Source organism: Manduca sexta, chromosome 21, assembly GCF_014839805.1.
Source record: "Manduca sexta isolate Smith_Timp_Sample1 chromosome 21, JHU_Msex_v1.0, whole genome shotgun sequence".
In the NCBI taxonomy this organism is placed as follows: Eukaryota; Metazoa; Arthropoda; class Insecta; order Lepidoptera; family Sphingidae; genus Manduca; species Manduca sexta.
The window spans coordinates 3,789,735-3,814,225 of NC_051135.1; the positions used below are offsets into that span (position 1 = coordinate 3,789,735).

General features: G+C 33.4%; 1 long non-coding RNA gene and 1 other non-coding gene across 2 annotated transcripts; one reads left to right on the forward strand and one right to left on the reverse strand.

Moving 5' to 3' along the window:
• Positions 1-6,085: 6,085 nt before the first annotated feature.
• Positions 6,086-6,157, forward strand: Trnae-uuc. The gene has a single exon. It is a non-coding gene; the product is annotated as a tRNA-Glu (tRNA).
• A 16,429-nt stretch (positions 6,158-22,586) lies between these two features.
• Positions 22,587-24,471, reverse strand: LOC115444221. Its single transcript, XR_003938718.2, has 2 exons — positions 24,248-24,471; positions 22,587-23,902 (listed from the first exon to the last, which is right to left on the reverse strand). It is a non-coding gene; the product is annotated as an uncharacterized LOC115444221 (long non-coding RNA).
• Between the last annotated feature and the right edge of the window lie 20 nt (positions 24,472-24,491).

The window sequence follows — 24,491 nt, forward strand, 5'->3', positions numbered from 1 at the left end:
CTCGAATAAATAATCTACCTTAAAAAAAATATTTAATCGTTCAAATCGAAAATTCAGAAAAATATTCATAACTCGAAAACTATGAAAAATTGCGAAACATACTTGGGGGTGATTCGGATACCCCAAGGTGTGCTCTATCTCTGGCCCTCCGCTTAACACTATTTTCTGGCACACTTGTATAGCCATACTATTGGCTATCCTGCACCAAAGAATACTTGAAATAAAAATAAATAAGTGAATAAAAATCTTCATTAATCACGTAGACGAACATAGTTGCACTTATTACAAGTCAGAATAATGTGAGGTTTATAATAACTATTTTAATTAACTATTTATATAAGCAGGAACATTGTATGTTAGACATTAATTTAAAAAACGTAAAGGAAAATAAATAGTTAATAACTAGATATGATAGATATGCCGGCCTCGTCACCTACGAAGACGATAAAGGTTGGTTCTAGCTTACATAATTCTCCTACTGGACTTTTAAGGATTACCTTATTCACTTCTCAACCCGACACAAAAAACAAAAAAGGAATTTAGGGTTTTATTTTTGTTATCGATCATCAACTTTAAGTATTTTTATTTAATACATTCATAGTCACGACTGATATGTAAAGATGTGAGAGTCGTATAGCAAAAGACTATACATCATTAATTGATGGCTTTGTTCTTTTGTAAAATTCGGCCAACATCATGTGATAGGTAAATAACGGAATCGTTTCCTCTACACATGGGCTGTCAAGCACTACAATAATTGTTCAATTCGAACCAACAATTCCTGAGATTAGCCCATTCAAACAAACAAACTCTTCAGCTTTATATAATAGTATAAATATGCATAGATAAGAAATCTGATTATTTTTCAATTGGCTTCAATGTGATTATTTTAACGTAGATACCTATTTCCCCACATGAAAGCAATCTAAAATTGAACCCCAATGACATGGACAAAATTCGGTCAAAAGCGGGGTTTGCTGCCAAATTCTCCCTCGAGTTGTGAGCACAGAAAATGGCGCGGAAAATGTTTTCCTCCACTCGATATAATAGTTCGGGTGTAGTCGCCTTCGCTTCGGTTACCTTCGTGACATCATCATGAGTGAAGCTGTGAACTAATGTTGCCAACACAAAACCAATATTACATTTTTTAGTTATTCATTAGTGGTTGAAATTAATTTTATTACAATGCATTTATATTTTAGTAGGTATCGTATAATTTATAAATTATTGCGAAGGTCAGAGTTAGACGTAAATTAAAACAATGCCATAATACGGTTAATTCTGTCTATATAAGTATAATTTTGATATTTAACTAATATAAAAATCTCGTACGCACAAAAATATTTTTACCTACCTGCATCAAAATCGACATTAAGTATTTAATTGATATTTGATAGTTTGATTGTCGAGTCCAGTTTTTTCTCGACCGTGTGCTGGCAGCATTATCGCGTCGCTCAGTCTGCCAAGCACAGGCACAGTGTAGTGTTTATTTAGCGAGCGGACGCTTGCTTCGTCTCATCGAAAGTGTTTACGAAGTGGGTGATAGTGTAGTGATAACGTGCTTGCCGGTTGTTGGTATACAAGAACACTTTATCAAGTAAGAACACGACAATTAATTTTTCTTCTATCGCTTAAAAAAGAAAATACGTCTTTAAAATATTTTTTGAAATGCCGCGTAATTTCCAAGGAGCCTCTTTTGTTATATTTTCCAGCTTTGGTAAACACAACAGAAACTATATTATACGTATATCGTTATGGAATGCTGGGTTAAAGAATACTAGTCTCCCTTTTATACATTAATTGTGTTAATGTTTTGTGTTTTTGTGCCAAGGGTATGCGATAGAAATAAATCAGCCCCTAATACTCTTCCTTAGCTTATTTGAGATATATTTTTGTTGTGACCTATATGTGTTTATTATTTTAAATACAATTTGATTAAAAAACCATTGTTTTTCAATACAAAATTTAGAATGCTTTTCTCTTTGTATAACTTTTTTTTATTTAGTTCAGTTGGATGCATGTTTTTGTAATGTCTTTAACCTTTCTTGTGGTCACAAGTAACAAATTAGTCTTTACTTTTAAAACTCAAACCATCTAAACTTTGAAACAGTTTGTTAAATTATATGATTTCTGGTACAGCATGAATTGGGCACGCTTAGTATGTATTGCACAACTGATTCCTGAGGTAGGTACCAACAATTTATTTCCTACGTCCTTTTTCGGAGAAATGTATTAATTTGATAGACGGGTAACTTCATTACCCTGCAACCTTCAGATTTTAATTCCGATAGCATTATCAACACTACCTATGTTATTTAGATAATAATGCAGCGCTGTTGTTATCGGCCATACAATTAAAGGCCCTGGTGGAAACCGGTCGCCAATTATTAAATTAAATCATTGGTACGGTGACATCATTGGTGCATAAAGGTCGGATCTTCGGAATTTGAATAATGCTACAACAGATTAAATGTAATCGGATTTGATATCCAATTTATAAGAAAAGGATCATGTGGTCATAAATGAAGATAAGCTTTATAGTCCGATATAATTGTATTTAGAGAGGCTTGCACGATATTTGATTTAGGCCATTACTAGCAATGTAGTGCCTGCATATTTACTATATTATGTTATTTATACAGTAATAGACTTTATCAAATTATGGATTGTAATGTGCCTATTTATTTGTTCGAAGCTGCCTCCAATGATTACCATGTACTCTGCCTCAGACTGCACAGGGCATTATTATGTTAATTACTTTACAAAGATAACATAATACCTTTGAGCGTTCATTAGCAGCCAAGCAGTAGAAAACCGATTAAATCGTAAACGGATAATTTTAAATTCTCGATCTTTCTGTTGATGGCCGGTAACAACTAACAACACAAAAATAAATGTGTTGACAAGTAATTTGTATCTCGGTTGTTTTTTCAATAAATAACAATATTTTAGAAAGTACTTCATAATTTACGTTTAAAAATCACTTATTTTATACCATGTTTCTAGGCATTTTAATCAAAATCCTATTTTTTATCTTTATCTATGTGCTTGCTAATCATGAAAAAATCATTGTAGTATGCTACCAATGTAGCATAAAACCAAATTTATAAACTCTTTAATCCGTTTTGGAGATAAAACATCATTTGTAGTCATGGATTTTTTCCTATAAAATATGTTATCGCCATAGCTTATTGTTAAAACTAAATATATTTAGAACTAGAAGGCTTTAGGAAGAAGGCTTTAAGATTTTTTTGAAATCCCCATACATTAATTTAATTAGAGATGTTTTTTGTTATATTGATTATTTCTTTCTAGAACCTCACGACCATTAGTGAGATAAGGAACGCTGGCTTTTTAGTATTCCGACCTAATTTTGATGAAACCTACATAAAAGAGACGGTGAATTCTTAGAGAATGGATATGGATCACAATTTTACATGTATTATGATTATAATTCGATCTAAAGCTATTCTTCTTTGATTTAAAACAAAGCATCAGATATGCCTATTAGCGACATTTACCACATTGTTTCAAATATTTTATCAAGCCAGTAAGGTGTGTCATTCACCTGAAATATAGAATTTTTAGCTCAGCTTGGGCTAATCACTGATAAGCGCTTATTTTGTCTTTATTATGATATCATTATTTACGTGAACGATAAGTAAGTTATTTTTTGCAATTTCCAGATATAGTTGTTTGTGCATAGAGGTGCACACAGCCTCGGTCCAACATGGCTGAAGTGAATGATGCTGCTACTGCGGAGAAACACGTGGACAAACACAATACAGGTAAAAATAGCATTATTGTTGTATTATTTGTTGAATGTCTTTGTAGGAAACAATAATGGTGACAATTGTGATGAATATTATCTTATTGATAGAGGAAAATGCATGGCTTCTCGCATAGCTATAATAGCCTTATAAAATTTAATTTAATGAACATATTTAACCTATCTTCCTGTTAAAATAATTTTAATGTTCTAATTTTTTACATGATTTCTCGGTTACTAGTTAATAAGTATCCTTATTTTGGATTAATAATCCCACACTCTTTTTATAGAATATGCGACTGTAAACGTAACTAAATAGTAGTAACTTTCCTACCGCCCTATATTTTTATTAGATTCGCGTATTTCGGCGCATGCGATACAATCTAAAGATATCAAACGATCATATCTTCACTTTGCTGGAAGGGTATTTGTATCTCGCTAGATAGTAATCTGTGAATTGTGTTTTGGTACATAGTCGTATTATTTAATATTTGTAGTATCACTTTCTTTCATTTAATTATTAATTGCTTTGATCTTTTTATTGATAATTTTATGGCACTATCTAGAAAACAGAGTTTAATCATTTTTTAACTGTTGTATGAAGTATCTATAATACGACGAAACGGTAGAAACTATTTATGGCATGTGTTTCTGTTGTTTAACACTGGCCTAGCGTGTTGAGGATCCTTGTCACGGTCCAGAAAAGCACAACTGTCGCGAACAGGCCACTATAATATCATAATCAGTCGCTTGGACAACACGACGTGTCGGTATAAATTACAATTTAACTCCTCAGGTGTTGGTACCTATTGTTCTTTTTAAACCCCACAATATATATTTTCGGGATAAATTTGCCTCTGTTAAACCAGGATATTCATCTAGCCGTATAACAAAATCTGCTCAGCGGTTCGATTTCACTTCTGACAAACATCGAAATATACTCGCAAACTTTATATAATTTAAACATGAAAAGGCTTTTCACACAAATTTGTAAAATCCTACAGATCAAAGGTAGGTATATGGGAGTTTGTGGACTGTGGTAGATGCACGGAGTCTTCTGTGTATTAGCCTTTATTAACCAATTAGGCCTGCGTATGTCTTTAATAGCAGTCATCAACGTTAATCATAAACTATTATGTGCTCAATAGTCAGTATATCATAGTTCAGTGAAACTGTTTGGAAAAACATTAAAAATTAAAAAAAAAACGAGGGGCTTAATTAGATTTATTCCCTTTGCAGAAAGAGTTTCTGAAAAAACCTTTTTCTTTTGTAAGGAATTTTCATGTAAAATTTAGTATGAGTTTTTTTGCGCAATGCAAAATTTAATAAAAGATTTTTATGTAAATGTTTAGAACATCCTTATATGTTAAACAGATAATTATTTATATTAGAGATGTTTTTTTTTAAATATTTAGAGGCTGTTTTATGGTGTCTAGTCGAATATAAAATTACCAAATACAAAAGTTAAGCTCCCAAATAAATGATAATCAAAAGAGTGCATTCAGCATTATCTGGCTACCTTATACATTAACTGCCGGATAAGATTTGGACACTGAGAAACAAGCCCTGAAGTATTTTAATTTACTTGGGAATAAACAATTGCAATTTCAAATACTTATTTATTTATTTGCCAATTAACAACTACTTTTACAGTAATTATAATACTAATTTATATTTTATCATAAATTGCATACATACATTCGTTTTATATTTGAATATCAATTACCATCTTCTAAATTTATTTGAATGCTGTTTCTTAATCAATTTCATAATGGTGAATGTAACCTTCAGGTATATCTACACTGACACAAAAAGATATTTTGTTGATAAACAGATGTCGTAATCGATAGTTTTTAAGTTGTCAAGAATTTACGTGAAAATCGATATAACATCGATACCTACATATGTGCAAAAATATCCAAACACTTGTAACCTTGAATAGTAGCTTGTAGTGAATCATATAGATTATGTAATCAATCAATATTAGTACCTATGACGAAGATTATGTATGAACATAACTATAATATATAAAGGATGTAAGCAAGTATTATTTAAATAAATAAAAAGGGTTGGGTAAGGTCTAACGCTAGTAATGGTAATAACAACTGGAACGCTACGGAATGGCAGTAGTCACGTCGAGGTTGCGTATAATCTATAATAATATAAACGTCGAACGTACGTAACATCGGGAGAAAACTAAAATATAAAAAACCGCGATAGAATCCGAAAGGTAAATTAATTTCAATACTTTTTTTTATTGAATACGTTGAATATTACTTTTGCAAACTGAAGAATAATTTCAACGTAGCTCCTAACTCCCGTATGGTCTAGTGGCTAGGATACCTGGCTTTCACCCAGGAGGCTCGGGTTCGATTCCCGGTACGGGAAAATTCTTTTTGTAACTTAGATATTTTTTTTCGTCTTTTTCAACCATATATTTTATAGACAAATAAAAACCAAACATCGGGCAAACATGAATAGCTTTAAATAAAATGTAATTATGACCTAAATGTGATCTATTTATTTCGCATACCGATGCCATTGTCTTTATACCAATTGTGCATAACACCTACAAAGATTTCGGAATAGGAAGACGCAAATTGTCCGTAATAAGTACATTAAATAACACCTTTTGTCATGAATACCTCATGTAGGCGAAGCAAATAGCAATTCACTTTCTTAGACACATTCCACTACTATTACCCTAAATGCACATTTATCGATGTTAATAGAATTGTCCCAGTTCACGACGGTAATAGTTTAATTTAGATTTAATTTAGGAGGGACATGGCCATTTAACTTTTAAGTGATGTTTGTACAAGTCACCACTCCCCAACACGATGTTGACATTTTGTATTAGCTTTATTGTTAATTCCTTTTTTTCTTTGGTAATGGTTAACGTACGAGTATATATTATTATACTTAAAATGTAAGTATTCTAGTTTTAGAATTATTATGATGGTTGCAACTTGTATAATTTGATGAAGCTATAGTCTAAGTATAAATTGCAAAATCTGTGTGCAACATGTATCTACAGGACATTTTAAATTTTGCAAGAACATTTCGCAAGATTCTATATAGTAGTAGCAATACCTCCCTGAATTATGTTTAAAATATTATAGAATTTGACAATACGTTACGGAATAATATTGAACATAGTAAGTACCTACAGACATTATTGACAAGTAGGTACATTTATTTACATTTCCTTTACAAAGCCGGCAAATAAACTATAGAGAAATTGTAGTTGATTGTAATCGTTATCATGTACTTACGCAATAAATTTACTGAATTACCTTGCACACAATCGGGCTTTGACTTGCATATAATTTATTGACACGACAAAGTTCATCGTATATTTTATTTTATTTCATATCTTACTAATATTATAAATGCAAGTTTGTGAAAATATTTGGATGTTTGTTAGAAGTAAGCGCAAAAACAACTGAATGATTTTGGATGAAATTTGGCATAAGAGTAGATCATGTCTTGGATTAACACATAGGATACTCTTTATCCCTTCACTTTGCTCCCATAGGAAATAATTAAAAAAACTGTTTTGTAGATGGCATTGGTGTTGTATAGGTGACGCTATGAATTGCTATTTGGGACTTTTGTACCAGGAAGGGCTTGCACGCGGGTGACGCCGCGCCGCGAGCAACACCTAGTTATGAATAAAAGTGAACGAATTTACTCTGCCAATTTGATATTTAGATTCTAAGCAATTTATCAAATGTATGTATAGTACCTAGTTATTTTTTATCATTGAGGATAAGTAGAATTTTAATGCCTAACCGCATTAGTTTAACTTTTCTAATTTATAGCATTTCGTGTCCTTGAAGGACTGGTTCGAAGCATTAGTAATAAATAAGTAAGTCATCGCATACTTAAACGCTATTTGAATAACTACTTTTACCAATTGCGCTAACGTTTTAACGGTGACGTAATGTATCATCCTAATACAACTTTATATATCTATCTAGACTTTTTATTTTAATATCTTGAGCCTTTATATTTTTTGTAGTGTTGGTGCAGGTGTAGAGATAGCAATTCGGACCGATGACCGTCCGCGAGGCTACAAATAGATCGGCAGTAGGTGGCAATTCTAAGAATACTACAATAAATTGACACATCACGCGTGAAATAGATGCCCCTAATAATTCTAGTGCAGTAAAACCTTGACTTTATTTCCTATTATTATTTTTGTTATTAAAATTGTAATAGTTTTAATCTGTCCTACAATGATTGTTCGTAAATGTTGCCACTTGAACCGAGGCACAAATGAACAAAATGGATGGTAATGAAGAACAATTAGTGAGTAGAGGAGTGACACAGTTTCTAGAAAGACAAAGCTTGGCACTTCGTACCTGACACAGTCGGCACCGACCCCAGGTCTCGGATCTCGTGCCGCCGGAGCAATTACTGTATTCTAATTAGTTGAATTTATGACACGTAATGACTAAACTGTTTGCGACGGATTGTATTTTTTATATATATATTTTTATAAGCTACTGGAATGGGTCTGGGCTCTATGGTACCAATAGGTACAAACTAATGAGTTTTTAATGGTGTACCATGACTTGAAGATTTAGGAATAAAAGAATTTGATACACAAAAGTTTTCTGTGTAAAAATGTATCATGTCTATGAAGTTCTAAAAGTCCTTTATTTGTAAATATTGGCTATCAAACTATGTATTGTGTAGCGAACAAAAAAAGATATATTATTAATTAGTTGTAACAATGTGTCTTAATTGAAGTTTGTGAAATGCACGATACTTTGAAAATATTCTATAATTTGCATTTTTTTTATCTTAAAACCGCAATGAACTATAGAATTGAGAATTTTATAATATTTTGTAACACTACTGATAACTAATTCATATTTAAATGACAATTGATGTTCTTTGTAATTAAGAGATCTGTTGTGACAATATGCTTAGTAATATTCCATAATATTATACACTAGGCATAATTATTTTGAAAATCACTAATAAATCCATATTCCTATGTCTTGTGAAAGGAAGCAAATACTTAAATTACATAACAAACGTACAAAGGGTTACAAGTTCATCAGTAAAAGCAATAAAAATGCTAATGGAATGAGCTCCACAGACGCTTTCCCACCATTTCCCTTTGATAAGACAATGAAAAATTCATTCACGCGGCGCGAGGTTATTTCTACTGGAATTATCCCGGAAATACATTTTTTCTACCAGAGATAATATTAAATCAGTATTTACTTTTTGAATGATTAATACTTAAACCGGCTTTGCATTTACTTAATCCTTCTCTGTCGTATAATTTTTTATTTAAAACAATTTTTTTTTGGACAGGCTTTCATACACAGATAGGCATTCTCTTTTTACAAATTGCACTTAAAGATTAAAATTTTACAAGTTTACAGAACGGCAACAAAATTCAAGTGCTACATATATACATACTTTAAATATATATATTGTATGTTATATATGGACCTATGCTTTAAATGTTTTAATATACTTTTACTGTCATTAAGATACAAACAATGGAGCAGCGGCATCGCCATCTATTGTGTTATGTTAATACCATAAATACAATTAAGTAGAAGCTCGTTAGAGCGATAATGCAATGTCTTTGCCCTCTGGTGCTTCCGTCGCGTCTCTCGGTCAGGGTATTGTTTTGCTGAACTGGCGACCTTATTGTCTTCCAACCAGCTGAGGTGTGAGTGAGCGTTGGGTACTTTATTGATTAAATGTAACAAAAGAGGAAGTACTTACTACTTCCCTGCTTGGTTTAAATAGCTATTACCATCAGGATGAGTTAATACACAACTGGGTTAATTCTTCTAAAGAAATCTTCACAAGTGTCTCATCGTATTAATTCAAAGAACAAACCAGGACTGAGGGCAATTAAGTCTTGTTCCATTTATTAAGATTTACGTTGTATCATATCTGGTGTGACACTCGCGACATTTGTCCTCAAAGCTTCGTTTGTTGAACGCATCAATGACTAACACCAAAATCAAGAACTCAGTTCATTTGATAGAATTGATTGCCTACAATCGTTTTAAGGGTTTTGCGTTTCAAAAGAAACTCGTATGGGATCATTTTGTTGTCCGTCTGTCTGTCTGTCAAAACCCTTTTTCTCAAGAACGCGGGGAGTCAAGTTGAAATTTATATTAAATACTCGGGTCTCTTTTATTTGTGAAAAAATTAAACTTGTAAATCAACGCGATCAAAAGATATGATAGTTTATATCGCAAATTTTGAGATTTCACGTTAAAATCTTAAAGGGTATTTCCTGTTGACCTATTATCATGTTTGTCAAGCAGCAATCTTTACAGCATACGTATAAAATTAATTTGAAAATTGTAAATATATACTTTAATAACAAAAAAGCGCATTTCACAAACGTACTATTTGCGGTTGGTACAACAACCGTGTATAGGGATTGAACGTTAATATAAGTTCATAAGTTTGTATAGAATCCTTGGTGTACAAGTCCAACTCCCATTTATTCAGTTTTTAGATCTAAATTCACTAGAATGTTATAAATAAGCCAAGACGTTAGAAATGTATAAAAGTACAACAGCTTGTGGTAAATTTGGAAGGTGTGGCACAGCGGGATTCGATCCCGAAACTACACAATGCCCTCTGATTAATGAACTGTGAATACAATAGGATTTCCTACGTATATGAGCTACTATCCTTTTCAATAAATGACTCATAAATTAGACAATTATGATCTTTTAAGTGAAATTGTTAAGGCAATGTTATGCTGAGATTGAAAATTTTTTTTTTATTGATTTGAATGACGTGACGCGCTTGCCTTTCGCCTGATGGTAAGCGATATGACCGCCTATAAACAGCCGAAACGCCATCTTACACCTTGAATTATAAAGTATTGTCTGGTATTCCACTGCACTCGCCATCCTGAGACATGAAATGTTAAGTCAGACATGAGATGTTAAGTCAAATATAATACGGGCCCCGTATTTTCTTTATTCCTGTAATAAAAACTCTCAATGTCACCGTTAAAAACAAATCATGCTTCAGTTTTAATAAGCCTGTTTTCAAAAGCCGGCAGACCTTCCAGTGTAGTGGGCTAACTAATGTCTTTTATCTAGGTTCAGAGGACAAACCTCATTTAGTACCATCTCGTGATTGGTAAATTGCCGGACGAGTTCGGCGCGTATGCATCACTTCCCACATACCCATTCGAGCATCTACTGTTTAATCCGCATTGTAGCATTAAAATAAACCTTGTTCCTTAAACGGCCTTTTCCTTACAAAAATTGTTAAAGTTTTAAACTATTTTTGGAAAACAGGCAATATTTAATCATTCCGTTGGAATTAAGTTTCCGTTTAGTCGGTGTTACATGACTAAAGTCATAAATTTCAAACTTCGTATTCCGTATTTAGACTGAAAGAACTTCATTTGTTGTTTTAATAGGAATTAAATTAAAGCAATAAATTTCGCCCACCGTCTTTTCTGGTAATAATTGTTTTGATCAGTACAATTTGGACCGCCAATTAAACTCCATAAAATCGTTTAAATACGCATTAAGCCTGCGACACGCATTGTTCGCAAAAATATCATTAAAGCAGGATTTAAAGGTCGTACAACTACAAGTCCAGCACGAACGATTTCTTTATCCGATAAGGTAAAATTGGCTTCCTTTTGTTTACATTTGTAATTGGTGAATGGGGGTCCATCAATGCGGAGTGAAATCGAAATTTGGAATGCGTTATCGTGCAGTGGATACAAACGTTCTTTATGAGACGCAAATGATGTTAAGGAGATACGTCTGTGTACCGACTTTGTCGCGTTGCGTGAGTTCGCATATAAATTAGTGCTGGTTTTCTTTACTATGTACTTTTAGTATAATGTATTGCGTATAGTATCACTTCTAAGAGCGGAAATTTTGATGACGCCAATTTTATAGTGTTAGAACAGGTACCTATAAGTATTGGGGGTCTTACAGTCGAGTATGTATTTCACCATGTAACAAATGTATAATTATATTTAAAGCGTTTTCAATAAATATACTAATGAGTGATTTGGGTCTGAATTTTATAGAGTCTTCAATAATAAACATTCTTTTAGGTCGAACACTGTTGCTTAGTAAAAGTTACAAACAGCACTAAAAATATTTTATGGAAGGTAGTGTAACAAAGTTATTATTCGTAACAATGACAGTCGGAGGTCGACACTAAGTAGGTATATCAATGCAAATGGGTGCATACGTCTAGAATGTTACATTACGTCATTTTTTAAAGGATTAAGTGTTCTAGGATGAGTCTAAACGAGGAAATAATCTATTGCATTTCATATATACAAAGATAATAATATATTATTATGTACAGTCACCTACAAAAGCTTCCACTGATTTTAATTAAAATACTCCTTTTTCTTTATCTAAAATAAAGTAAACCCTTTGAGGATTACTTTAGGGAATAAAAACCAATTGCTTATGGGGACACAAAAAGTTGAAAGGCAATTTGAAATTTGGAATTTTTTACAGCTACTTTGGCGGCTGAATGTAAATAACTGTAAAATGTAAACTGTTTGTATAGCCACAAAACTTATCAAGCTATATCTCAAACTTAGGACACGGGATATAAATTATGTGATGAAACTGTGTTGTGTCCCTGTTACAAATTAGTGTGCGGATGCCACCGTCCCCTTCATCCCACGTAGATAAGATTGTTATCAGTTTATCAGTTAAGTAAAGCGGGGCATAGCACGGTGGTGGGGCGTTGGCTTCGATGACCTATAACACCAATGTATGGCCATTGTATTTCCAGTGATGATGTAAGTAAACGATTCGAGTTTAGTATCCAAGTGTCGCTATTTGAAGGTTAATGCCCCCCCACCTCAATCTTCTCTCCTCCATACATCATAATGAAGTAATGGAAACTTCTATTATCATAGAAAAGTATACTATAAAATACATATTATATACAACATCTCAGTCAATGTTTCTTATTGCATATGAGTTAGATTTCTATGGTAGAAAAAGAAATAATGTCACTTTTGCTTCACGAATATATCATAGCTTTAATACAGTAGCTATTCGGCTATGTTTTGTCATAAATGTGTGAACAGCAAACATTGCTAAGACTCGTACCTGATATGAGCAAAAAGGTAAACAAATAAACAATCTTATTTGTGGTATTTCAAAACTGTTCACACTTAACACCGTCTGACAACTACTATCTTGTAGGTGTATGTGCATAATGCTTTAATTTAAAATTAAGAATTCTGTTCGCTGCAGCGCTCGTTCTATGAAACCAAAGAGTTCTAAGATTACATAGAGCGGACATTCGAAAGATTGTCATACAAATATTTTGAGCTCATGCGATGGTTACTCTACTGTGAAATAGCAAAACATCAATGTAAAATACTTCATATTTTTTACCATATCGTGATATGCACGTTTTAGCTAAGGACGCTGTGACATCTTGTCGTACGGATATTTCAAATAAGACAACGACTTCTTATCAATTGGTAATAACTTTTGAAGCACAAATTTGGGTTTAATGTCCGGTCTATAACTAACAAATACTATTTAATGTCTTTGTTTGGAACAGACTAATTTATTAATTTTAACAGCTACATATTCTGAGAAGTGGAATATAATATAACTTCGAATCGAAAGTGTGACGACCATCGAGTGACGACGCTTTACCTTGGAGGGCATTGGGGTGTTCGTTCTGTAAGATTACTTGTAAAAAATCGTAGTATCTTGAAAGATCCTATGGTATACCTACTTACTACCTTTGTGCCTAACTAAGAATTAAACGCGGGCGTAGCCAAGGGAAAAGCCTTGTGCTAAATAGTCCTGTGCGTAGTGCTAAATAGTATTACATCAATAGAATATATACCATACAATATTAGGCATAGTTCATACTTCAGCTACCCCTTAAAAGGACAAACAATATTGATCTCTTAAATTTGAAGGATTCTTAATGTGACCAGATGATAAATATAAATCATTGTCACTTGGCACTTAATTTTTATAGACAGCAACGGAAAGATCGTAAAGCTTTAAATGGTATTTATTTTATTTATAGATGCTCCTGAAGTGAGTTAAAATAGATAATGTGGCTAGTGTGGCCGCAAAGTAATTGATACTTCGCTTTTTGTGACACCTACCCCGGTGTTCAACCCGCATGCCCGCTCATTTATATTTACTGCTACCTATATTACGCTGGAGCATGAAATCATACGTTTGCCGGGGATTTGGTTCATTACATATCTAAGTATTTTTTAATTATAAACTTTATTCGATACGTGTTAAGTATATTATATATATACTTACTATGATTATTACAGTAATATTTGCATCAAGTAGGAATTGGTTCTAAATTTTAAAGTTCATAATTATACCCACATACTGCTTTAATTATAACTAACAGTAAGTCGTAGTTCATCTTTAAACAGGCCGGCATAATTTTGGAGATTATTATTTCGTAAGTCGATATTAATTAAGGAACGTTACTATACTTCCTACATAGCTACATACGTTAAGATACTTCATTGGCTGAAGCAAAAAATAATTTAGGTAATTAGTCAAATAAGGGAATTAACAACCCGAAAAAAGGCACGCTATTATATTGTGCAGAAAGACTACAATGTGAAAATGGCCAAAAAATCGTAAAATACCGCCAGAATTGTAAATGTGTACGGGGGAGTGAAATTGGAATCGCTGTACCGCACTGTCCCGAGCGATTCCCAACACAAAAAGTCGCAGTCGGGTTTCATGGACTCAAATTTACCGTTGTTTGAGTTTTTTGTCTTAGCACAAAGTATTGAAAAAAAACTTTTTATGCAAGTTTGTACTTACATTGTTAAGAAAATTTATTTTAATGCCAAGTAAGAATAAGTTTTCTATATTTGTTAATTTGTCGCCGTACTTTTAATATTGATAATCGCAATAAGAACATAATTTTCTGAAAAAATGCTGTTGAAACAATTTACAGCGCCACCTTGCGAATACTTATAAAGTTATCAAGCGTCATAGTTAGCTATCTTGAAGTCATGTCCTGAGCGGAGGCGGTACAATAATAAAATTCGCGCGTAGTCAAGCTTACGAAGTAAGTTACAAGTCCGGCGATAGATGGCGCTAGTATAGTTGTTAGAAGTTATAAAACGAACTTTGGTTTTGCTATCAATACTCTGTTACTATAGGTGAAAGATTACAGTATAATTTATAAAAAAAACATTAGAGATACATTATTAAAAGTATTTTATTTCAGAATTAGTATTAATGCATTCCCAGATCGGATTCAGACTAATGCGTCGGAACAAAAACAGCGTTGTGTTGTTTTCATGATTATTCTTCCATAAAGTGTTTTTATAATAACTTTAGTCATTTCGCCTGCGCACTAAGGTCAATAATCCAAGATATGTGCTAGCTGAACGCGTCCATATTTTTTTGGCGCTGCGGTGCCTCTTTTCTTTGATGTGACAGAGAGCAAAATATACAGTTTTGGACACTAATCGAATTACGATGCAAATCACATATTTATAAATTTAAAAAATTACCAAAAAACTTTATCTGGATATCCTTGGATCTAAATTACACGCAGAACACAGTAGGTACACTATTTTCATTATATTCAAAAGTAAACTATTAAGTTAACTATTTTGTAGAGACACGCAATCACGGGAAATAACCACAGTATTTGTAAAGAACCAGTCGTTGTTTTCCTAGAGACAGACAAAGCCACAACAATATCACGGGCAATAACTGCTATATTTATATAGAGACCAGTCACTTCTCCTAGGATATGCCAAGAGTGCTATACCAAATACGGCTTTACAAACATGTTTTTTAATCATATTTTGCATAAAATTTTATGGCTGCCAGTCTTGATACTATCATCCGTTTTCACAAAGAATACTATGGGGACGTATAGTGCGCCCGGACGCATAATGTCTGTCATTAATGTCTAATGTCAAACGCATAATTTCTCTGGCTTTATTCAGCTATATTTATCTGACAGCCATCTGAAGTACAATTGTGTTTTAATATTAACTAATCCCAATGCCACTATGAATAGGCACTGCGATGGCTGCCATGCCGTAGGCACTGAGAAAGAGAGAAATTTATCACAGCTCCTTACTTAAGTAACGTTTGTGAATACGGACCTCTCATAGCTATTTAAAAATAATCGTATTCTTTATTATTCTGGCGATCTAATTAAAAGTATTTTATTTAATAAAATATAGAAACTTTAAAAATAAAACATAAGATAAATAAGAAGGGTGCATGTATGTTACATTTTATTTATCTATATTCCATAACAAAATGGCATACGTTGCTTCGGCATATTTCAGCCGAACGTCTCAAACGGCACGCACAGGGTAATGTGCGAAGACACGCGATTGCAAATCCGCTTCCGGTTTGCGACAACTTTCGGCCCAAATGCTCGTAATTTTCAAGGACTGAATAACTTCAAAGTTTTCGTACAAACTATGTTTTTGCGTATAAATAATTGAGCTTACGTTGCATTTTGTTTTAATCGCATTTATGAGATTCAATGAGGTTAAAATAACTGTTGTATAAAATAAGTTTTGGTTCATTTTCTGGTGACCGACTTCATCAAACTCTTTTTTTCGCGGCCAAAGAACACTTTATTACTACCCACACTTGGGGGTGACTGGAACGGTTATGTTGGTTACACCGGTCTTATGGCCCAATGTCGACACTCGGGAATATAACATCATCCGAGCGAGCACTAGACCGAGTCCTTAACCCTGTATACCTTACACAAGCATACCAACCGAAACTCGCGGTGGCCTTCTTCGGTATATGGATTGTCTTAGGGTATTTTGCTAAGATAGCTCGGAATGCATCTAACTCTTGCCATCATATTTATTGTATAATTTGTATGATAAAAACAAATGACTAACCCCCTTATTCATAAACGTTTTTTATCTAAGGACGGAGTAAAGCTGTGATTACAAGCCTGTTTCTCAGTGCCCAACGGCACTGAGAAATAGACATAGGGCCGTTGTGATTGGTTATTATTGTTGTATTTCAATATTAGCCAATCACAACGGCCCTACGTCTACGCACTGCGAAGACTGCCATGCCGTCAGCACTGAGAAACAGACTTGTTATCACAGCCTTACTCGGTCGTTAGATAAAAAACGTCTATGAATAAGGGGGTAAGACTCGAAAGGTCGATCGTTTAATTATAGTAATATAATTAATTAACAACCTTCGAGGGACTTAGTTATTTTTTTATTCGGGCCGGACAAAGTGATCCATCCGATGATTAGTGGAGTGGCGTAATAAATAATAATATACAAAAAAAAAACAATTATTAGGTATTTGTTTTTTTGTTGTTACAATAATTAAGGTTATCTATCTGTAGGCAGGCTTGTAACTAAATAACACAACAAAGTCATTTGTCCTTATTGGCATAATACTTAAAAACAATGTAATAAATTTTACTGCAGTTTCATCATCGCGTCATTTACAATCACATTAGCGAAGCCAGGGCTGATCGTTAGATTTTAATTATAAATAGTTTGCATATTCTACACAGTTTGAGAATATTTATTTTGGCTTTGGGCACGTCATAGCCAAAACAAATATGTTTTAGTTAAACACACAATCAATATGTTGGAATGTACCTACCACTTTTTAGGTAACTAGAAAATCTACCGCGTTACGCTTCAAGACACAAGAACATAGTTTTTGTAAAGTTTCCTCAAAAACGTATTTCCCTACTGGGGTAATACCATCTTAAGTATTCATACTTATAAATGCGAAAGTAATGATTGTTTGTTACGCTTTCATGGGTAAACCTAGTGGTTTTAGATTTGTAACCGATTTTCAATATGGTGCAGAGTAAGGTTGAATAGAAAACGGCGAGTTATTTTTTTTTATATTTTCTTGGCAAGCCGAATCCCACGTGGGCAATTCCGCGCACCAAAGCTAGTTTTAAATTTATGGACAAATCACCACAATAGGTAATCTCAAACTCCTTTCGATAAATCTTCATCAATCTTCTTTTGATCCGTAAAAGGTCGGAGTTTGATTTGTACTAAGTATTCAGTAGATATTAGGCATTACGATGTACTTTATCTTAACATATCGAATAGATAAAATTATGCAATAAATTCATCATGTGTGTGTATTTTTTACCTTATGTTTCTAGAAATTCCTGATATATGTATTAATGTGTTTATTTTGGCGCGGTTCGTTTAAATGCTCGGGATAAATATGTTTTTATATTGAATATTTCTATGTAACTGCTTTACGTATATCGATTTCATAAGAAGAACGTGACAAAATTAGATAAGTTAGGAAGCACTGTATTTGGAAATTCCTACGCTAAACTGTCGTATCACCATGCCTTTAAATCATTAATTATGTGTGACCACATCAGTTTGTTTTGTTCGTGTTCGTTTACAAACTGTGTGACGTTAACCCTTCTTGGAAGTAATTGTTAGGACACCCTCCTCTTGAGGCTTGAGGCATTGTGTAGAGTGTGCGCAAGATACCACTACAAAGTACAGAAAAACATAAACATCTAAATTCCTGCACCCTTTAATTCCGGATATTTATTTATTTGGGAAATTTACAGCGATCTTAATAAAAAATACAATGATTCTTTTAATTACATTAGGTTAAATATGGCCAATTACAAATTTCCTCATATTAATACAATGAAAAGACATAAAACATAAATCTGTGGGAGTACATAATTTTTTTAATTATCAGATATTGAATTCATTAGTACAGTGTGAATGTGTGTTTGTGTATACGTGTAGATGCGTGCGTGTATGAGCAAGAGCAAGTGAAATCTCAGTCTTCAGATAGAACCACACTAACTTGTCTTTTGAATTGTTTTTTTGATGTGCAGAACAAGTCGATGTCGGAGAACTTCTTATTATACGTATGTGGTAGGCGTACCAGGGTGGAATTTTGTCTATAATTTGTACGACAATGTAGAACGTTGAGTAGACATGTGTCGAGTGCGACGTCGAGGCACTGCTATACCTATTTCATTTAATAGAGGTGGACAGTCTATGCGATTGTGAAATATGTCGTACAGGAACATCATGTCGGACATGACATGCCGCTTTGCTAAAGGCAAGGATATATTTATCTTACTCTACATAAAAATGGGTTTTGTATTGTAAATAACTTTGAAAATAGTTTTAAGCTAATTTACCAGATAGCTATTAAAAAATAGGACAGACATAATGTGCATAATTTGTATAGTAGCGGGTGTAATTTCATCTTTGAGTTATACCCATATCATCATCTGTAGACTATATTTCACATTCCTTTGAAACTTTGTATAATGTTGCCCAGCATGTGGAGCGGTACGTGTTGCGTATCATGGCAACAGGGCTATACACGTTATGTGGCAAATAAAATATTAGAGCCACCAATCAAAGTTGAATAAGCAATTACGTAACAGCAGGAATCAAACCTTCCGTAGTTGGGAAATACATTTTGTTGTTCGTCTGTTATATACCTATACATGTATAATATTATGTTCATTGTATTGTTTCAGGTAATTGGTGTGAAATTAAGGCGTTAACTGCGATAACAGGTTTTTGCTTGACTCATCTTTAACTGTTTGTAACTGTGTAGGTAAGACGATAAAGTTATAATTCCTGTAAATTTATGAAATAATAAAAAATAATTTAAGAGTTTTAATTTAGATTATATATAAATTTTCATTTAGTAATATATGTGTAAAATAATGTGTGTTATTTGTAATAGTGTCCTAACTGCGAAATGTACTATATTCCTATAGGAATACGTCGTAATACGTCGTAATACTTTATAGAAAGGGTCGTATGTATTCATTTTCATTGAAATACAGGCAGTGTGAGTTTTCCTCTGTGGGGAAATGCCCGATGGTTGCGCGCGCACAATTTTTAGAGCGCAAGACACGCTTTCGAACGGCTATGAACATTTAGATAGGCGCTCTCTTTAGATATTATTAAAATACAGTTCGTAATATGGATTTATATAAGTAACTTAAAATTGGACAAACACGTTATAATATCAAAAGCCTTAATACAATAAGATACACGAATATACATATATTTTTCAAATCTTCACAAGGTATTAATTCTCGTTTTGTACAGGAAAATTGATTATGTAGCTTATTTAAAAATTAGGTAATTTGCATTACAAATAAATAAAATGAACTTAGGCTTATTAATACTTTTATGTAATGATTTAAAAGGGCGGAGAGCAATTAGGCCGGGCCCTGTCTAGTACGTTAGGTAGTCTCTGCATACTTCAGTCGCCGATAGAGGCCGCACGTATCACGGCACTTCAGGTTTTGCCGGCGTCCATTGCGGAACGCGCCCTTATATATATCTGAGCTTCAGTAATCTACATAAAGTATCTGAGCATAATATTTAATCCATAGACAAGTGAATCTCGACCGTCTCACGAGAGGTAAGTTCCATAATCAATAGTTCTTTGAGCACCGAAAAGGCTTCACGCGTTTGCACTCCGAACATTCTTGTCCGATTCGATAATTTCATTCAATGTTGTTGGCAGTACTAGTAGTCGCTGGACATCTCATGCTCTAGATATCGATCGTGTTCACGGCAATAATTTCATAAATGTTTCGCAAAACACCGCAGACACTCCCATAATATTCGCGGAGGCATCACTAGCGCCTCTTACGTGAATGTGTTTTACATCGCGAAAAGATTCTGATTGCTCTTTTTATCTACGCCATAAACAAATGACATAGGCTAGAACTGGAATTGTGTGTCACAAGTCTCAACTCTCAACGCATCGCTATTTCCGTGCTAAAGCTCTTGTGAGTCGATGTAATGAAGACAATTGTTCTAGTCATTGTTTCTCAAACGATATCTCGTTACATGTATTTCAACTAATTATTGATTTACCGATTCAATTTCGTGTTACTATCTGATAAGATATTAAATGCAATTAAGATGATTGATTGCGAAGGTTGTTTGATCAGCGATGCAGTAGATATGCTCCATATCAGAGGATGCATTCGTAGATAATGATATGCGTAGATTTTTCTATTCAACATTTTCCTGATTATCATTGATATTAAAATTCTTTTAATTATCTATGAATAATATTTACAAGAACCGCATCCGGGCAAAAAAAGTAATTTACTTTGATGAAAACACGTAATATTTGAGGGAACATACAAATATGAGTAACAGATATTTTCTGAATTTTATCAGATCACTAAATGCGAGCATAATTTTGGAGATGAGTCAGCTAATATCATGTACTCGGCGGCAATTGGATCACTTGAATTCAAGTTTATTGACACCCACGACAAATTACTTTTTCTATATATCAGAGTATAAGAGATCATGATATGGGCTAATTAATGCTTTGTAACAAGTAATGTATTTAATTAAGTAATGAATTTATGTAACTTAACTAAACACCATTTCGATACAACATTCAATTCAAGACATAAATCAAACGTATATAGGAAGTACCTACCTATTGTTTGTATAAATAGAGGACAACTTAATGCAAAATATATACCTATCTTAAAATTAATGAAAATGTCAGTTCTTTTAAAATTTTATTTTCGTATATAATATACGTTTGTACACAAGGTCAGCAATTACCGAATAGTTTCAAGTTGGCAATAAGGAAGATGAGTTTCAAAACGGTTAGAGCCTAATGGATGCAGGATATTGACTTTTAAAAGCTGTTATGAATACGGAACTCTACGATACTATCGCTTGTATATTTAAACAATAAATTAAAAGGTGGTTCGCGCCCTTGTGAGTCACACTATGACTCAATCCAGTTATTTGTGTTATATGTATAATAATATAACACTTTTTCCAAAAGAAATGGGATAACGCGCAGAAATGGAAGTTACGCAACGTTGTTTGTTCAAGAAACATATAACATAGGTATATTTATTTGTGATTCTTTTAGAATATATAGAGCGATGTTATTTTAATACGTCGTATATGTTCTAGTTAAGTATATAGGATATTTCTTTATCGATTGTGATGTAGAGATAAACGATTTACTTTAAGATAAAGTTACGTACAATCGCATATATTTTATTGGTGATAGTAATCCATTGTAAAGGACCTAATTATACGAGTAATTTTAAATATAATTTGTACCATAATCTATTCTAGAAAACTCTGCCAAAGATTTTTAGGTTATGTTCAATACATTTAAATAATTATATTCTTTATTATATTACTATATAAAATATTATGTATACTGTTTCGGTGGTGTAGTTGTATTGCGTGCGCGGTTTGACTTTCTTTCTGAGGTCTCGTGTTCGAATCCAGGGTTGGTTAATGCATATTATTTTTTTCTTTTCATTATTAGCTTGGAGTCTGGCATTTGTATTCGATATGAGGATAGGTTCGCCTTCTATCCCATGAAAGGACAAGACACACATGGCGAAAAGTTAGTGCCCTAAGTGATCTTTTGCATACCCTTTTGGGAATACAGGTAGGATTTGTGTTTTATTTGCTATTGTATATGAGTAAAATTATATTTTTCCCATTTATTGATAAAAGATGTCTTGTGAATAGATCTAAGCTAATGAATTTCTTTTATAACTAAGCAGCATAATAAAGAGTAAAAATACCCAATACACGGTGACGCAATAAGCTTGTAACAAGGCGGGTATGAGCTTGTCAGTAATAAGACGCCTGCCATTTGAATGGCGCGTCGCCTTTTTGGGAACGTAATAATAAATACATTTACTTTGTACGTAGGTGTATTTAATATTGTATTAAGATAGAGATCTTGTTTGCCTCTTGGTATACTGATAGTGTAGGTAAACCATAATGTAATGAAATACAGAGTTTACAGCCGCTTCGTATTTTTTTATATTATTCACCTTAATATATCAGGATATATTCAATGATAACTAACAAAAGATAATGATAATGCATCCAGTATAATATTAAGTTATTTAAAAGTTAGTTAAACTGTTATCATTTGTTTTATCGTTTCTTTTTGGATCACACTATCAAAATTCATAAGATATAATATCTAATTAGGTTTAACCATTTAAATAAATAAACACGTGCTGAGTATAATGACGGTTACACATGCGTGGTAAGACGAAAATTAGGGTAAAAGTGACTGACCCAACCCCCGTTCGTTTTGCTATTTACAAATTCTTTGCATGACATTTCTTAAGTATAATATGTAGGTGTATAATACTGGCTCACAGTACATCGTAAGGCTTCTTATTGGCCGTAGCGCTTAGCGATATTGCAGGCAGTATAGAAATAATTTTCTTTTTCGCAAAACATTTACTTGTATTTATATTTACAGTGGTTACAATAAGGTTTAAATTTGCATTGATTAAATATTTTTATGGTTAGTAATTGACAATGAGTATATCTGAAATTAATGTATAGTTACAAATTTGGCACATTACATGCATATTGACATCTTTATTGAAAACAAATGCAATTTGCGATCATTTAGTAAATTGTTTTATTCTAAATCATTATTTAAAAATACTAAAAATAAGCTGCCATGACTCTACTAGTAGGAATTGTTAATGATTCTCCCATTTAGACATTTATTTGACTTGTACTTATCATCAAGGTACGTTCATAACTAGGAATCCACGAAACACATTTAAATAACCATAGGAATAATATATTCAATATTTCCTAATAACACTACTAATAAATTGCATTCATCCGGCACGTTACTGATCACACGTGGACACAACAGTCTCAAATACTTATCGTTACCAAAACACCATCCACTGACGCACTAACCCATTGCGGCTGAATTCCCTCAAACGTCTCCGACGTCTACGAAGCTTATAATATAACGAGGCGTATTTTTATACGACTCCGAAAAGCCCGTGTTCCAACAAAATGGCAAGTTGCCATTTATAACAATATTTTATTCTAGTGATTGATGCCGGTTGGCTATCCTATTCTTTGTGGGAAAAACTCGGGGGGCTGCGGCTTGGTTTGAGGCGGCGGTGTGGGTGGGATGTCGTGTTGAGGCTTCAATAGGCTCGGGTTGCCAGCCCCTAGTTGCGGTGATCCTGTGTCGCCTTTTTTCTGTCCGCCCGACGGCGTCAGGTGGAGTTGTGGCAGTTGCCCCTTAGGGCACATCGGCGGTCTGTCGGCTTTCGGCTGCATATTACCTGCAACGAACGGAACGTGCTCGTTAGTTCAAGAAGGGAACAAAATTATACATTTTCATGTTGCGATGTCAGTGCCATTTTTATAAATATGAATTGCTGTATAAAATATCCATATAAATATAAATAGTAGCGCAACATTGTAATCCATTCGTGAAATCCATATTCTTTAATATTCCGCACAAAACAAAGTAATTACGCTTCCTACAGTATAGCACAATCCGCAAATAAAACGAAATTTGATTTATCTTCACAAACTTTCTTCCTCACGATAATCTGCTTTTTTATATCCTTTAAATCACGGATCACAGAACGGCAACGGTTTATTGCAAATCAAAATACACTTACTTTGAACACTCAAATGAATATTTCCCAATCGAGACGTTATGTTCTCGGTACCGTTTACAAACATTAGAAATATATATTAATTTAAATAGCAACGTGTAGCGCGGTGGTTTGATGCGAAATGTGCGATGTTTAGATTGCCGGCTCGATTTTATATCGCTACTGAGTCATTTGGCAAGAGAGACTGACTACGTCCACGTCACTTGGCCGCTGACGCTAACGGCTATGACGCTAGTGAGTTTTCCTC